The following is a 13,636-nucleotide window of genomic DNA, read 5'->3' as shown; positions in this document are numbered from 1 at the left end:
TCCTTGGATTGTAGATGGCTATGTTTGTCGTGTTACTCTCTCTGTATATATCAATGTCCTAATTCCTGTTAAGACATGTAATCCTTGGTACTTTCTCCTGGCAGCCCTGGCAAATACACGCGCCCTGCATAATGTGGGATGAGGCTTTATCTTTTGGTCAGTCCGCAAGTCCTCAAGAGAAAAGACTGCTCTTTCAAGGAAAAACGCGATTCTGCATGAACAGCGGTGTCCTCGGTCTCCAGTCTGTCAGACTGCCCTGAATATTTTGACTTCCCAGTCCTCACCATACGTTAAGCCAATTCAAGAAAATCTCTCAATCTCAATCTCTCTCTCTCTCTCTCTCTCTCTCTCTCTCTCTCTTGCTCCCTTCCCTCCCCTCCCACCCCCAGGCAGCTAGTGGGTTCTGTTTCTCCGTGGAACCCAGATGAAAACACTTGTGTTATACCCACTAGTGGAATTATGGGGTCGTGAGGTAACTACCTCTGTAAATGTTGAAGGAAAGATAAGAGGTTTTGCAAACTCTTTGCCATATTCTACATTCCCTCCAGCAAAGTGTAACATATCCATTTCTTCCATATTGTTTTCATTTCTCTATATTCTTAACTTTCATTTTATTTTTAGTTTTAATTTCTTAAAAGCAGTCATCAGTTTTAGACACATCAGTGTATAAATATCAAACCCATTGCCCAATTCAGCACACCACCATCCCCACCCCACTGTGGTTCTCCCCCCTCGGTGTCTATCCGTTGGTCCTCTACATCTCTGTCTCAACTTCTGCCCTGCAAACCAGTTCGTCTGTACCATTTCTCTAGGTGCCACATACATGCATTAAGGTACGACATTTGTTTTTCTCTTTCTCGCTAAGTTCACTCTGTGTGACCGTCTCTAGAACCATCCACGTCTCAACTAATGACTCAATTTCGTTCCTTTTAATGGCGGAGTAACATTCCATTGTGTATATGTACCACAACTTCTTTATCCATTCGTCTGTCGATGGGCACGTGGCTTGCTTCCATGACCTGGCTATTGTAAATAGTGCTGAAATGAATATTGGGGTGCATGTGTCTTTTGGAATTACGGTGTTCTCTGGGTATATGCCCTGTAGTGGGATTCCTGCGTCCTATGGCAGTTCTAGTCTTAGTTTTTGAAGGACCCTCCGTACAGTTCTCCATAGTGGCTGTATCAATTTACCTTCCCACCAACAGCGCAAGAGTGTTCCCTTTTCTCCACCCCCACTCCAGCATTGATTGTTTCTAGACTTCTTTGATGAGGGCCACTCTGACCGGTGTGAGATGATATGTCATTGTACTTTTCATTTGCATTTCTCTAATGGTAAATGAGGTTGAGCATTCTTTCGTGCGTTTATGGGCAGTCTGGATTTTTTCTTTGGAGGACTGTCTCTCCAGGTCTTCTGCCCAGTTTTGGGTTGGGTTGTTTGTCTTTTTGATATTGAGCTGCATGAGGTGCTTGTAAGTTTTGGAGATGACTCCTTTGTCAGGTGCTTCCTTTGTAAATATTGTCTCCCATTCTAAGGGTTGTCTTTTCGTCTTGTTTCGTCTTGGTTCCCTTTGCCGTGCAAAAGATTTTAAGTTCCCTTCGGTCCTGTTTGTTTATTTCTGTTTTTATTTCCATTTTTCTAGCATGTGGGTCAAAAAGGATCTTGCTGTGATTTCTGTCATAGAGTGTTCTGCTTATGCTTTCCTCTAAGCGTTTGGGAGTGTCTGGCCTTACATTTGGGTCTTTAACCCATTTGGAGTTTATTTTTGTGGATGGTGTTAGGGAGTCTTCTCCTTTCATCCTTGTACATGTACCTGTCCAGTTTTCCCAACACCACTTACTGAAGAGGCTGGCTTTTCTCCACTCTATATTCTTGCCTCCTTTATCAAAGATAAGGGGACCATATGTGCGTGTGTTTGTCTCTGGGTTTCTAGCCTGTTCCATGGATTTATGTCAGTTTTTGTGCCACTACCATACTGTCTTGATTTCTGTAGCTTTGCAGTATCGTCTGAAGTCAGGGAGCCCGATTCCTCCAGCTCCATTTTTCGCTTTCAAGATTGCTTTGGCTATTCGGGGTCTTCTGTGTTTGCATACAAATTGTGAAATGTTTGGTTGGAGTTCTGTAAAAAATGCCAGTGGTAGTTTGATGGGGATCGCATTAAATCTCTAGGTGGCTTTGGCGAGTAGAGTCATTTTCACAATAGTGATTCTTCCAATCGAAGAACATGATATACCTCTCCATCTGTGTGTATCATTTCTAATGTAGTTCATCAGTGTCTTATAATGTTCTGCATACAGGTCTTTTGTCGCCTTAGGTATTTTGAGTCCTAGACATTTAATTCGTTGTGTTGCAATGGTACCTAGGAGTGTTTCCTTTATTTCACTTTCAGATTTTTCATCATTAGCGTATAGGAATGCCAGCGATTTCTGTGCATTAATTTTGTATCCTGCTACTTTACCAAATTCACTGCTTGGCTCTAGTAGTTTTCTGGTAGCCTCTTTAGGATTCTCTACGTATAGCATCGTGCCCCCTGAAAACAGTGACAGCTGTACTTCTTCTTTCCACCGTTGTAGTTTGAAAGCAACCAAGTTGTCTGGCTTCAGAGTTTAACCGTTTCAGAAGCTATTTCAATAAAAGTTGGGACTTAACAGTTGCCGCTAGAATGAGGTTTACGAAGGGATTGCATGAAGTGAATGCATTTTTCGTGCAAAAAAGAGGATGAATTTTGGGCGGTTACAGGAGTGAGTAATTTGGACTGAACTTTGTTCCTTCAATACAGACAAGTTGCAAATATACTCCACAGTCTTTGGAGATAGGGTCTTTAGGACAGGAATCAAGTGAAAATGAGGCCATCAGGTCTTGCCCTAATTCAGTCCGAATGGTGTCCTTGGATTGTAGATGGCTATGTTTGTCGTGTTACTCTCTCTGTATATATCAATGTCCTAATTCCTGTTAAGACATGTAATCCTTGGTACTTTCTCCTGGCAGCCCTGGCAAATACATGCACCCTGCATAATGTGGGATGAGGCTTTATCTTTTGGTCAGTCCGCAAGTCCTCAAGAGAAAAGACTGCTCTTTCAAGGAAAAACGCGATTCTGCATGAACAGCGGTGTCCTCGGTCTCCAGTCTGTCAGACTGCCCTGAATATTTTGACTTCCCAGTCCTCACCATACGTTAAGCCAATTCAAGAAAATCTCTCAATCTCAATCTCTCTCTCTCTCTCTCTCTCTCTCTCTCTCTCTCTCTCTCTCTTGCTCCCTTCCCTCCCCTCCCACCCCCAGGCAGCTAGTGGGTTCTGTTTCTCCGTGGAACCCAGATGAAAACACTTGTGTTATACCCACTAGTGGAATTATGGGGTCGTGAGGTAACTACCTCTGTAAATGTTGAAGGAAAGATAAGAGGTTTTGCAAACTCTTTGCCATATTCTACATTCCCTCCAGCAAAGTGTAACATATCCATTTCTTCCATATTGTTTTCATTTCTCTATATTCTTAACTTTCATTTTATTTTTAGTTTTAATTTCTTAAAAGCAGTCATCAGTTTTAGACACATCAGTGTATAAATATCAAACCCATTGCCCAATTCAGCACACCACCATCCCCACCCCACTGTGGTTCTCCCCCCTCGGTGTCTATCCGTTGGTCCTCTACATCTCTGTCTCAACTTCTGCCCTGCAAACCAGTTCGTCTGTACCATTTCTCTAGGTGCCACATACATGCATTAAGGTACGACATTTGTTTTTCTCTTTCTCGCTAAGTTCACTCTGTGTGACCGTCTCTAGAACCATCCACGTCTCAACTAATGACTCAATTTCGTTCCTTTTAATGGCTGAGTAACATTCCATTGTATATATGTACCACAACTTCTTTATCCATTCGTCTGTCGATGGGCACGTGGCTTGCTTCCATGACCTGGCTATTGTAAATAGTGCTGAAATGAATATTGGGGTGCATGTGTCTTTTGGAATTACGGTGTTCTCTGGGTATATGCCCAGTAGTGGGATTCCTGCGTCCTATGGCAGTTCTAGTCTTAGTTTTTGAAGGACCCTCCGTACAGTTCTCCATAGTGGCTGTATCAATTTACCTTCCCACCAACAGCGCAAGAGTGTTCCCTTTTCTCCACCCCCGCTCCAGCATTGATTGTTTCTAGACTTCTTTGATGAGGGCCACTCTGACCGGTGTGAGATGATATGTCATTGTACTTTTCATTTGCATTTCTCTAATGGTAAATGAGGTTGAGCATTCTTTCGTGCGTTTATGGGCAGTCTGGATTTTTTCTTTGGAGGACTGTCTCTCCAGGTCTTCTGCCCAGTTTTGAGTTGGGTTGTTTGTCTTTTTGATATTGAGCTGCATGAGGTGCTTGTAAGTTTTGGAGATGACTCCTTTGTCAGGTGCTTCCTTTGTAAATATTGTCTCCCATTCTAAGGGTTGTCTTTTCGTCTTGTTTCGTCTTGGTTCCCTTTGCCGTGCAAAAGATTTTAAGTTCCCTTCGGTCCTGTTTGTTTATTTCTGTTTTTATTTCCATTTTTCTAGCATGTGGGTCAAAAAGGATCTTGCTGTGATTTCTGTCATAGAGTGTTCTGCTTATGCTTTCCTCTAAGCGTTTGGGAGTGTCTGGCCTTACATTTGGGTCTTTAACCCATTTGGAGTTTATTTTTGTGGATGGTGTTAGGGAGTCTTCTCCTTTCATCCTTGTACATGTACCTGTCCAGTTTTCCCAACACCACTTACTGAAGAGGCTGGCTTTTCTCCACTCTATATTCTTGCCTCCTTTATCAAAGATAAGGGGACCATATGTGCGTGTGTTTGTCTCTGGGTTTCTAGCCTGTTCCATGGATTTATGTCAGTTTTTGTGCCACTACCATACTGTCTTGATTTCTGTAGCTTTGCAGTATCGTCTGAAGTCAGGGAGCCCGATTCCTCCAGCTCCATTTTTCGCTTTCAAGATTGCTTTGGCTATTCGGGGTCTTCTGTGTTTGCATACAAATTGTGAAATGTTTGGTTGGAGTTCTGTAAAAAATGCCAGTGGTAGTTTGATGGGGATCGCATTAAATCTCTAGGTGGCTTTGGCGAGTAGAGTCATTTTCACAATAGTGATTCTTCCAATCGAAGAACATGATATACCTCTCCATCTGTGTGTATCATTTCTAATGTAGTTCATCAGTGTCTTATAATGTTCTGCATACAGGTCTTTTGTCGCCTTAGGTATTTTGAGTCCTAGACATTTAATTCGTTGTGTTGCAATGGTACCTAGGAGTGTTTCCTTTATTTCACTTTCAGATTTTTCATCATTAGCGTATAGGAATGCCAGCGATTTCTGTGCATTAATTTTGTATCCTGCTACTTTACCAAATTCACTGCTTGGCTCTAGTAGTTTTCTGGTAGCCTCTTTAGGATTCTCTACGTATAGCATCGTGCCCCCTGAAGACAGTGACAGCTGTACTTCTTCTTTCCACCGTTGTAGTTTGAAAGCAACCAAGTTGTCTGGCTTCAGAGTTTAACCGTTTCAGAAGCTATTTCAATAAAAGTTGGGACTTAACAGTTGCCGCTAGAATGAGGTTTACGAAGGGATTGCATGAAGTGAATGCATTTTTCGTGCAAAAAAGAGGATGAATTTTGGGCGGTTACAGGAGTGAGTAATTTGGACTGAACTTTGTTCCTTCAATACAGACAAGTTGCAAATATACTCCACAGTCTTTGGAGATAGGGTCTTTAGGACAGGAATCAAGTGAAAATGAGGCCATCAGGTCTTGCCCTAATTCAGTCCGAATGGTGTCCTTGGATTGTAGATGGCTATGTTTGTCGTGTTACTCTCTCTGTATATATCAATGTCCTAATTCCTGTTAAGACATGTAATCCTTGGTACTTTCTCCTGGCAGCCCTGGCAAATACACGCACCCTGCATAATGTGGGATGAGGCTTTATCTTTTGGTCAGTCCGCAAGTCCTCAAGAGAAAAGACTGCTCTTTCAAGGGAAAACGCGATTCTGCATGAACAGCGGTGTCCTCGGTCTCCAGTCTGTCAGACTGCCCTGAATATTTTGACTTCCCAGTCCTCACCATACGTTAAGCCAATTCAAGAAAATCTCTCAATCTCAATCTCTCTCTCTCTCTCTCTCTCTCTCTCTCTCTCTCTCTCTCTTGCTCCCTTCCCTCCCCTCCCACCCCCAGGCAGCTAGTGGGTTCTGTTTCTCCGTGGAACCCAGATGAAAACACTTGTGTTATACCCACTAGTGGAATTATGGGGTCGTGAGGTAACTACCTCTGTAAATGTTGAAGGAAAGATAAGAGGTTTTGCAAACTCTTTGCCATATTCTACATTCCCTCCAGCAAAGTGTAACATATCCATTTCTTCCATATTGTTTTCATTTCTCTATATTCTTAACTTTCATTTTATTTTTAGTTTTAATTTCTTAAAAGCAGTCATCAGTTTTAGACACATCAGTGTATAAATATCAAACCCATTGCCCAATTCAGCACACCACCATCCCCACCCCACTGTGGTTCTCCCCCCTCGGTGTCTATCCGTTGGTCCTCTACATCTCTGTCTCAACTTCTGCCCTGCAAACCAGTTCGTCTGTACCATTTCTCTAGGTGCCACATACATGCATTAAGGTACGACATTTGTTTTTCTCTTTCTCGCTAAGTTCACTCTGTGTGACCGTCTCTAGAACCATCCACGTCTCAACTAATGACTCAATTTCGTTCCTTTTAATGGCTGAGTAACATTCCATTGTATATATGTACCACAACTTCTTTATCCATTCGTCTGTCGATGGGCACGTGGCTTGCTTCCATGACCTGGCTATTGTAAATAGTGCTGAAATGAATATTGGGGTGCATGTGTCTTTTGGAATTACGGTGTTCTCTGGGTATATGCCCAGTAGTGGGATTCCTGCGTCCTATGGCAGTTCTAGTCTTAGTTTTTGAAGGACCCTCCGTACAGTTCTCCATAGTGGCTGTATCAATTTACCTTCCCACCAACAGCGCAAGAGTGTTCCCTTTTCTCCACCCCCGCTCCAGCATTGATTGTTTCTAGACTTCTTTGATGAGGGCCACTCTGACCGGTGTGAGATGATATGTCATTGTACTTTTCATTTGCATTTCTCTAATGGTAAATGAGGTTGAGCATTCTTTCGTGCGTTTATGGGCAGTCTGGATTTTTTCTTTGGAGGACTGTCTCTCCAGGTCTTCTGCCCAGTTTTGAGTTGGGTTGTTTCTCTTTTTGATATTGAGCTGCATGAGGTGCTTGTAAGTTTTGGAGATGACTCCTTTGTCAGGTGCTTCCTTTGTAAATATTGTCTCCCATTCTAAGGGTTGTCTTTTCGTCTTGTTTCGTCTTGGTTCCCTTTGCCGTGCAAAAGATTTTAAGTTCCCTTCGGTCCTGTTTGTTTATTTCTGTTTTTATTTCCATTTTTCTAGCATGTGGGTCAAAAAGGATCTTGCTGTGATTTCTGTCATAGAGTGTTCTGCTTATGCTTTCCTCTAAGCGTTTGGGAGTGTCTGGCCTTACATTTGGGTCTTTAACCCATTTGGAGTTTATTTTTGTGGATGGTGTTAGGGAGTCTTCTCCTTTCATCCTTGTACATGTACCTGTCCAGTTTTCCCAACACCACTTACTGAAGAGGCTGACTTTTCTCCACTCTATATTCTTGCCTCCTTTATCAAAGATAAGGGGACCATATGTGCGTGTGTTTGTCTCTGGGTTTCTAGCCTGTTCCATGGATTTATGTCAGTTTTTGGGCCACTACCATACTGTCTTGATTTCTGTAGCTTTGCAGTATCGTCTGAAGTCAGGGAGCCCGATTCCTCCAGCTCCATTTTTCGCTTTCAAGATTGCTTTGGCTATTCGGGGTCTTCTGTGTTTGCATACAAATTGTGAAATGTTTGGTTGGAGTTCTGTAAAAAATGCCAGTGGTAGTTTGATGGGGATCGCATTAAATCTCTAGGTGGCTTTGGCGAGTAGAGTCATTTTCACAATAGTGATTCTTCCAATCGAAGAACATGATATACCTCTCCATCTGTGTGTATCATTTCTAATGTAGTTCATCAGTGTCTTATAATGTTCTGCATACAGGTCTTTTGTCGCCTTAGGTATTTTGAGTCCTAGACATTTAATTCGTTGTGTTGCAATGGTACCTAGGAGTGTTTCCTTTATTTCACTTTCAGATTTTTCATCATTAGCGTATAGGAATGCCAGCGATTTCTGTGCATTAATTTTGTATCCTGCTACTTTACCAAATTCACTGCTTGGCTCTAGTAGTTTTCTGGTAGCCTCTTTAGGATTCTCTACGTATAGCATCGTGCCCCCTGAAAACAGTGACAGCTGTACTTCTTCTTTCCACCGTTGTAGTTTGAAAGCAACCAAGTTGTCTGGCTTCAGACTTTAACCGTTTCAGAAGCTATTTCAATAAAAGTTGGGACTTAACAGTTGCCGCTAGAATGAGGTTTACGAAGGGATTGCATGAAGTGAATGCATTTTTCGTGCAAAAAAGAGGATGAATTTTGGGTGGTCACAGGAGTGAGTAATTTGGACTGAACTTTGTTCCTTCAATACAAACAAGTTGCAAATATACTCCACAGTCTTTGGAGATAGGGTCTTTAGGACAGGAATCAAGTGAAAGTGAGGCCATCAGGTCTTGCCCTAATTCAGTCCGAATGGTGTCCTTGGATTGTAGATGGCTATGTTTGTCGTGTTACTCTCTCTGTATATATCAATGTCCTAATTCCTGTTAAGACATGTAATCCTTGGTACTTTCTCCTGGCAGCCCTGGCAAATACACCCTACCTGCATAATGCGGGATGAGGCTTTATCTTTTGATCAGTCCGCAAGTCCTCAAGAGAAAAGACTGCTCTTTCAAGGAAAAACGCGATTCTGCATGGACAGCGGTGTCCTCGGTCCTCAGTCTGTCAGACTGCCCTGAATATTTTGACTTCCCAGTCCTCACCATACGTTAAGCCAATTCAAGAAAATCTCTCAATCTCAATCTCTCTCTCTCTCTCTCTCTCTCTCTCTCTTGCTCCCTTCCCTCCCCTCCCACCCCCAGGCAGCTAGTGGGTTCTGTTTCTCCGTGGAACCCAGATGAAAACACTTGTGTTATACCCACTAGTGGAATTATGGGGTCGTGAGGTAACTACCTCTGTAAATGTTGAAGGAAAGATAAGAGGTTTTGCAAACTCTTTGCCATATTCTACATTCCCTCCAGCAAAGTGTAACATATCCATTTCTTCCATATTGTTTTCATTTCTCTATATTCTTAACTTTCATTTTATTTTTAGTTTTAATTTCTTAAAAGCAGTCATCAGTTTTAGACACATCAGTGTATAAATATCAAACCCATTGCCCAATTCAGCACACCACCATCCCCACCCCACTGTGGTTCTCCCCCCTCGGTGTCTATCCGTTGGTCCTCTACATCTCTGTCTCAACTTCTGCCCTGCAAACCAGTTCGTCTGTACCATTTCTCTAGGTGCCACATACATGCATTAAGGTACGACATTTGTTTTTCTCTTTCTCGCTAAGTTCACTCTGTGTGACCGTCTCTAGAACCATCCACGTCTCAACTAATGACTCAATTTCGTTCCTTTTAATGGCTGAGTAACATTCCATTGTATATATGTACCACAACTTCTTTATCCATTCGTCTGTCGATGGGCACGTGGCTTGCTTCCTTGACCTGGCTATTGTAAATAGTGCTGAAATGAATATTGGGGTGCATGTGTCTTTTGGAATTACGGTGTTCTCTGGGTATATGCCCAGTAGTGGGATTCCTGCGTCCTATGGCAGTTCTAGTCTTAGTTTTTGAAGGACCCTCCGTACAGTTCTCCATAGTGGCTGTATCAATTTACCTTCCCACCAACAGCGCAAGAGTGTTCCCTTTTCTCCACCCCCGCTCCAGCATTGATTGTTTCTAGACTTCTTTGATGAGGGCCACTCTGACCGGTGTGAGATGATATGTCATTGTACTTTTCATTTGCATTTCTCTAATGGTAAATGAGGTTGAGCATTCTTTCGTGCGTTTATGGGCAGTCTGGATTTTTTCTTTGGAGGACTGTCTCTCCAGGTCTTCTGCCCAGTTTTGGGTTGGGTTGTTTGTCTTTTTGATATTGAGCTGCATGAGGTGCTTGTAAGTTTTGGAGATGACTCCTTTGTCAGGTGCTTCCTTTGGAAATATTGTCTCCCATTCTAAGGGTTGTCTTTTCGTCTTGTTTCGTCTTGGTTCCCTTTGCCGTGCAAAAGATTTTAAGTTCCCTTCGGTCCTGTTTGTTTATTTCTGTTTTTATTTCCATTTTTCTAGCATGTGGGTCAAAAAGGATCTTGCTGTGATTTCTGTCATAGAGTGTTCTGCTTATGCTTTCCTCTAAGCGTTTGGGAGTGTCTGGCCTTACATTTGGGTCTTTAACCCATTTGGAGTTTATTTTTGTGGATGGTGTTAGGGAGTCTTCTCCTTTCATCCTTGTACATGTACCTGTCCAGTTTTCCCAACACCACTTACTGAAGAGGCTGACTTTTCTCCACTCTATATTCTTGCCTCCTTTATCAAAGATAAGGGGACCATATGTGCGTGTGTTTGTCTCTGGGTTTCTAGCCTGTTCCATGGATTTATGTCAGTTTTTGTGCCACTACCATACTGTCTTGATTTCTGTAGCTTTGCAGTATCGTCTGAAGTCAGGGAGCCCGATTCCTCCAGCTCCATTTTTCGCTTTCAAGATTGCTTTGGCTATTCGGGGTCTTCTGTGTTTGCATACAAATTGTGAAATGTTTGGTTGGAGTTCTGTAAAAAATGCCAGTGGTAGTTTGATGGGGATCGCATTAAATCTCTAGGTGGCTTTGGCGAGTAGAGTCATTTTCACAATAGTGATTCTTCCAATCGAAGAACATGATATACCTCTCCATCTGTGTGTATCATTTCTAATGTAGTTCATCAGTGTCTTATAATGTTCTGCATACAGGTCTTTTGTCGCCTTAGGTATTTTGAGTCCTAGACATTTAATTCGTTGTGTTGCAATGGTACCTAGGAGTGTTTCCTTTATTTCACTTTCAGATTTTTCATCATTAGCGTATAGGAATGCCAGCGATTTCTGTGCATTAATTTTGTATCCTGCTACTTTACCAAATTCACTGCTTGGCTCTAGTAGTTTTCTGGTAGCCTCTTTAGGATTCTCTACGTATAGCATCGTGCCCCCTGAAAACAGTGACAGCTGTACTTCTTCTTTCCACCGTTGTAGTTTGAAAGCAACCAAGTTGTCTGGCTTCAGACTTTAACCGTTTCAGAAGCTATTTCAATAAAAGTTGGGACTTAACAGTTGCCGCTAGAATGAGGTTTACGAAGGGATTGCATGAAGTGAATGCATTTTTCGTGCAAAAAAGAGGATGAATTTTGGGTGGTCACAGGAGTGAGTAATTTGGACTGAACTTTGTTCCTTCAATACAAACAAGTTGCAAATATACTCCACAGTCTTTGGAGATAGGGTCTTTAGGACAGGAATCAAGTGAAAGTGAGGCCATCAGGTCTTGCCCTAATTCAGTCCGAATGGTGTCCTTGGATTGTAGATGGCTATGTTTGTCGTGTTACTCTCTCTGTATATATCAATGTCCTAATTCCTGTTAAGACATGTAATCCTTGGTACTTTCTCCTGGCAGCCCTGGCAAATACACGCTACCTGCATAATGCGGGATGAGGCTTTATCTTTTGATCAGTCCGCAAGTCCTCAAGAGAAAAGACTGCTCTTTCAAGGAAAAACGCGATTCTGCATGGACAGCGGTGTCCTCGGTCCTCAGTCTGTCAGACTGCCCTGAATATTTTGACTTCCCAGTCCTCACCATACGTTAAGCCAATTCAAGAAAATCTCTCAATCTCAATCTCTCTCTCTCTCTCTCTCTCTCTCTCTCTTGCTCCCTTCCCTCCCCTCCCACCCCCAGGCAGCTAGTGGGTTCTGTTTCTCCGTGGAACCCAGATGAAAACACTTGTGTTATACCCACTAGTGGAATTATGGGGTCGTGAGGTAACTACCTCTGTAAATGTTGAAGGAAAGATAAGAGGTTTTGCAAACTCTTTGCCATATTCTACATTCCCTCCAGCAAAGTGTAACATATCCATTTCTTCCATATTGTTTTCATTTCTCTATATTCTTAACTTTCATTTTATTTTTAGTTTTAATTTCTTAAAAGCAGTCATCAGTTTTAGACACATCAGTGTATAAATATCAAACCCATTGCCCAATTCAGCACACCACCATCCCCACCCCACTGTGGTTCTCCCCCCTCGGTGTCTATCCGTTGGTCCTCTACATCTCTGTCTCAACTTCTGCCCTGCAAACCAGTTCGTCTGTACCATTTCTCTAGGTGCCACATACATGCATTAAGGTACGACATTTGTTTTTCTCTTTCTCGCTAAGTTCACTCTGTGTGACCGTCTCTAGAACCATCCACGTCTCAACTAATGACTCAATTTCGTTCCTTTTAATGGCTGAGTAACATTCCATTGTATATATGTACCACAACTTCTTTATCCATTCGTCTGTCGATGGGCACGTGGCTTGCTTCCATGACCTGGCTATTGTAAATAGTGCTGAAATGAATATTGGGGTGCATGTGTCTTTTGGAATTACGGTGTTCTCTGGGTATATGCCCAGTAGTGGGATTCCTGCGTCCTATGGCAGTTCTAGTCTTAGTTTTTGAAGGACCCTCCGTACAGTTCTCCATAGTGGCTGTATCAATTTACCTTCCCACCAACAGCGCAAGAGTGTTCCCTTTTCTCCACCCCCGCTCCAGCATTGATTGTTTCTAGACTTCTTTGATGAGGGCCACTCTGACCGGTGTGAGATGATATGTCATTGTACTTTTCATTTGCATTTCTCTAATGGTAAATGAGGTTGAGCATTCTTTCGTGCGTTTATGGGCAGTCTGGATTTTTTCTTTGGAGGACTGTCTCTCCAGGTCTTCTGCCCAGTTTTGGGTTGGGTTGTTTGTCTTTTTGATATTGAGCTGCATGAGGTGCTTGTAAGTTTTGGAGATGACTCCTTTGTCAGGTGCTTCCTTTGTAAATATTGTCTCCCATTCTAAGGGTTGTCTTTTCGTCTTGTTTCGTCTTGGTTCCCTTTGCCGTGCAAACGATTTTAAGTTCCCTTCGGTCCTGTTTGTTTATTTCTGTTTTTATTTCCATTTTTCTAACATGTGGGTCAAAAAGGATCTTGCTGTGATTTCTGTCATAGAGTGTTCTGCTTATGCTTTCCTCTAAGCGTTTGGGAGTGTCTGGCCTTACATTTGGGTCTTTAACCCATTTGGAGTTTATTTTTGTGGATGGTGTTAGGGAGTCTTCTCCTTTCATCCTTGTACATGTACCTGTCCAGTTTTCCCAACACCACTTACTGAAGAGGCTGACTTTTCTCCACTCTATATTCTTGCCTCCTTTATCAAAGATAAGGGGACCATATGTGCGTGTGTTTGTCTCTGGGTTTCTAGCCTGTTCCATGGATTTATGTCAGTTTTTGGGCCACTACCATACTGTCTTGATTTCTGTAGCTTTGCAGTATCGTCTGAAGTCAGGGAGCCCGATTCCTCCAGCTCCATTTTTCGCTTTCAAGATTGCTTTGGCTATTCGGGGTCTTCTGTGTTTGCATACAAATTGTGAAATGTT

The sequence above is a fragment of the Eubalaena glacialis genome, unplaced genomic scaffold (assembly GCF_028564815.1).
Source record: "Eubalaena glacialis isolate mEubGla1 unplaced genomic scaffold, mEubGla1.1.hap2.+ XY H_4, whole genome shotgun sequence".
NCBI lineage: Eukaryota > Metazoa > Chordata > Mammalia > Artiodactyla > Balaenidae > Eubalaena > Eubalaena glacialis.
The sequence above is the reverse complement of the archived record's forward strand: the minus strand, read 5'-3'. Positions refer to the sequence as shown.